The sequence below is a fragment of the Amblyraja radiata genome, chromosome X, assembly GCF_010909765.2.
Source record: "Amblyraja radiata isolate CabotCenter1 chromosome X, sAmbRad1.1.pri, whole genome shotgun sequence".
NCBI classification, from domain to species: Eukaryota; Metazoa; Chordata; class Chondrichthyes; order Rajiformes; family Rajidae; genus Amblyraja; species Amblyraja radiata.
The window spans coordinates 1,125,549-1,130,247 of NC_045999.1; positions in this window are offsets into that span (position 1 = coordinate 1,125,549).

Here is a 4,699-nt window from a genome sequence, read left to right on the forward strand (position 1 = left end):
CTCCCCGTGGCCCACGTGGGTTTTCTCTGAGATCTGCGGTTTCCTCCCACACTCCAAAGACGTACAGGTTTGTATGTTCATTGGCTTGGTGTATGTGTAAATTGTCCCTAGTGTGTGTAGGCTGGTGTTAATGTGCGGGGATCGTTGGTCAGCGTGGGCTCGGCGGGCTGAAGAGCTTGTTTCCGTGCTGTATCTCTAAAACAAAAACTGCATCCCCACACTTCTTTGATGCAGGCTATTTACCAGATTGCTCTCCAGAGGTAGAATCGGTCAACTGCTTGGGCGGCAATTCAATGCATTGGTTAAGCAGCACTGTACTGATCTAATGGAGTGTTTGTTACATGTTGAGTGTCGGGGTTCACAGCCCATCTGTGGCTGAAGATGCTATTTATATCGGAGCAGGTCTCCAGTTTCAGAAGTCAGAGGGACTTTGTTAATGTCTTGGTAATGCTGCTTGCATTTGAACTTTTCACTTTTTAAATGGACAATTTACAATTTAATGGACAAATTGGAATTCTCTTTTCAGCGCAACAGTCCATTGATATTCCGTTTAAAATAACTTTTACTGTCTTAATCTCGGAACAAAGGTAAGGATACTGTCACTGGGAACAGAGTTTGATGTACTACTTGTATCTAAGGCCATTTTATTTTAACAAGAAAGATCCTTCAGAAATTAGCTGATGTAAAAAGCATGCGGTGTTGCCTAAGAACATAGGAAACCTGCGTGGCCAGTCAGGGGTCTCTCCTCTTTTACCATAGAAACATAGGTGCAGGAGTAGGCCATTCAGCCCTTTGAGCCAGCACCACCATTCAATATGATCATAGCTGACCATCCAAAATCAGTACCCCGTTCCTGCTTTTCCCCCATACCCCTTGATTCTGTTAGCCCTAAGAGCTAAAGATAACTCTCTCTTGAAAACATCCAGTGAATCGGCCTCCACTGCCTTCTGTGGCAGAGAATTCCACAGATTCACAACTCTCTGGGTGAAAATGTTTTTCCTCATCTCAGTCCTAAATGGCCTACCCCTTATTCTTAAATGGTGTGACCCCTGGTTCTGGACTCCCCCAACATGAGGAACATTTTTCCTGCATCAAGACAGTCCAATCCCTTAAGAATTTTATATGTTTCTGTAAGATCCCCTCGCAACCTTCTAATTTACAGTGAATACAAGCCCAGTCGCCCCATTCTCTCATCATATATCAGTCCCGTCATTCCGGGAATTAACCTGGTGAACCTACGCTGCACTCCCTCAATAACAAGAATGTCCCTCCTCAACTTAGGAGACCAAAACTGCACACAATCTAAATATACCATTTTAATAATATGTTTAATTTTTAACATGTGTTCATTTTATACATTTTAGTTATAAGTTTATTAAATTAGAACTTGATTGGTCACAAAATCAAAACAGAAGAGGGGGTATAGTGATAGAAACATTGTGTTGGTCAATGCAGCTTGATTTTTAATTGAGAAGTATTTTTGTCAATCAATAGGTGGCCAAATTGTCCAGGCCAAGCAAGATGCCCCATCTACACACGTCCCACCCGCCCGCGTCTGGCCCACATCCCTCTAAATCTTTCCTGTCCATGTATCTGTCCAAGAGTCTTTTAAATGTTATTATAGTACCTGCCTCGACTAACTCCTCTGGCAGCTCAGTCCATACACCCACTAGGTGAAAAAGCTGCCCCTCAGGTTCCTATTAAATCTTTTCCCTTTTACCTTAAACCAATATTCTTGGCTTCTTGATTCCCACTGATTCATTGAAACCAATGAAAGGGGAAGAGTATCACTGTTGGAGTGGAGGGAAGTAAGTAAATAAGTAAGTTTGTTGGCCAAGTATTCACATACAAGGAATTTGCCTTGGTGCTCCGCCCACAAGTAACAACATGACATACAGTGACAGTTACGAATGACTCAGAAAACACTAAACATTAATAATAATAAAACATTAATGATAAAACACCATTGATCAAGTATGTGAACTAACAAAATACAAGATCAAAGGAAGGCTACAGATTAGAGCAACAACTCGTGGATAAAAACTGTTTTTATGTCTGGCTCTGGCAGCTTTGACTCCGGAGTCGCCTTCCAGGGGGAAGTGATTCAAAGGAATGGAGACAACTGAGAGGACGAGCGAGAGGGGCGTTGCTGGGCACTGTGATTGAACGAGGGAGCTTAGAGCTTCCCTTTTGAACAGCTTAGAGATGAAGCAGGGTGAGGTTCCATAGCCTTTGCCACATGTTGGATCATTGTGGAACAAGCCTACCACCCAGTGGAAATAAAGTGAAACTGCGACGTTTGCATGTCCAGACATTTATTTATTTATCAATACTCTGGCTTAAAAAACAACACCATCCCTTCAGATGCATCAACCTGTTATTTGTGTAGGAAGGAACTGCAGACGCTGGTTTGCACCGAAGATAGACACAAAATGCTGGAGTAACTCAGCGGGACAGGCAGCACCTCCGGAGAGAAGGAATGGGTGACGTTTCGGGTCAAAGGTCTGAAGAAGGGTCTCGACCCGAAACGTCACCTATTCCTTTTCTCCAGAGATGCTGCCTGTCCCGCTGAGTTACTTTGTGTATATCTCTGGTGTAAACCAGCATCTAGGCCAGGTCTATCAGGGGTGAAATTCAGAAACACAGCTCCTGATAGATATTCTCAGATACATTTGAAACCTTCTTAATGCTTATTTTGTATTTAAAATTGAATTATCTTTGATAGCTAAAGAGAAATGGAGAAATGTGTTGCAAAGGCAGGAATTTGTCAGAGGCAGCCATGATCTCTGACAAGTTCCAGCCTTACAAAATAAGCATTAAGAAGGTTTCTAATGTATCTGAAAATATCTGTTAGTAGTGTTTCTGAATTTCAGAATCTGGTAAGATCTGGCCTAGATGCTGGTTTACACCAAAGATAGACACAAAGTGGGATAGGCTTGAGGGGCTGAAAGGACCACTCAGTTCCATGTTGCCCCTTGAACAATAATGAATGGTGTCCTATACTGGGGATGTTAGACCCAACATAATCGAAATGAAAGGTAGACAAAAATGCTGGAGAAACTCAGCGGGTGCAGCAGCATCTATGGAGCGAAGGAAATAGGCAACGGTTCGGGCCGAAACCCTTCTTCAGACTGATGGGGGGTGGCGAGGAGAAGAAAGGAAAAAGGAGGAGGAGACAACACGAGGGCTGAGGAAGGGGAAATCTAAATGAAGATGGTATTCAAAAAGTGAGCAGAAAGCCAGTTGGATTGTGATTCTTTAAAGGGCCTGTCCCACTTTCATCACTTAATCCAAAATCTCTGCCGAGTTTAAAAGACCTAAAAAAAAAAATCAAGATTTTGGTGATCTACGAACTCCTACGACCTTCCAGGAAAATGATCACGAACTGGAGTGACAGAGGTCACATACTGATATTGACTGTAGCTTTTTTATTCACTCACCTTTTTTTCTCTGTCCAGCTGCCGAGCCAGGAACTAACTATGAGTAAAAAGTCGCAATTTCTTTCATCCCGACTATTTTTTTACTCGTGGACATTTTTCGTTGGGTTGGATAAACGTCCCGACTTACCTGATGCCACGAGTACCTACAGCTGGCATAACGAGCCGCTACGATAGAGGAGATTTACTAGAATGTTGCCTGGGTTTCAGCAACTAAGTTACAGAGAAAGGTTGAACAAGTTAGGTCTTTATTCTCTGGAGCGCAGAAGGTTAAGGGGGGACTTAATAGAGGTCTTTAAAATGATGAGAGGGATAGACAGAGTTGACGTGGACAAACTTTTCCCATTGAGAGTAGGGAAGATTCAAACAAGAGGACATGACTTGAGAATTAAGGGACAGAAGTTTAGGGGTAACATGAGGAGGAACTTCTTTACTCAGAGAGTGGTGGCTGTGTGGAATGAGCTTCCAGTGGAAGTGGTGGAGGCAGGTTCGATTTTATCATTTAAAAATAAATTGGATAAGTATATGGACGGGAAAGGAATGGAGGGTTATGGTCTGAGTGCTGGTAGATGGGACTAGGGGAGAATAATTGTTCGGCACGGACTTGTAGGGCCGTGATGGCCTGTTTCCGAGCTGTAATTGTTACATGGTTATATTATATGATATATCTACAAATTCCCATGGCCTTCTACAGACTCGTTACGAACATTCTGCGAGTTTGGATCAGGGGAAAACTCGGGAGAATTTGTGAATTACCTTGTGAAAGTTGGACAGGCCCTTAAGGATAATGCCTTTAGTTAGATCTTCGCTCTGGATTCTAATTTAGCTGTGAGTGGTCAAGCTGATTTCAGTTAAATGATGGTTATGAAAACCACCGAAGATATGTTGTTGATAGATCAGGGAAACAAACGGCAGCAGATAATCTTCCAACAACAACAAAAACTCTAAACTGTTCCCTGGAAGGATCTAATCTTCGGTCAAATCAGGAGGAATTGATTGACCTCATTTTGGTTGCTGCCTGCTATTGGCCATATCTGATGTTGACTGGCGGTGTAAACCTTCTCCCGTTCCTGTTTATCGTGCGTTTGCGTTCAATTACGATCCTTAATTACAGACTTAATCAACGCGGGGAAAACAGGCGCAGATGCGGCGCGGTGTGTAAAGCCAAATCCCAGGTTCCAGAGGAGATGGGTAAGCCGAATGTTTACAGGCATGTTTGTGCCACCCAGAACAGTAATCCCTTTCATCAGGCCAATTTCAAG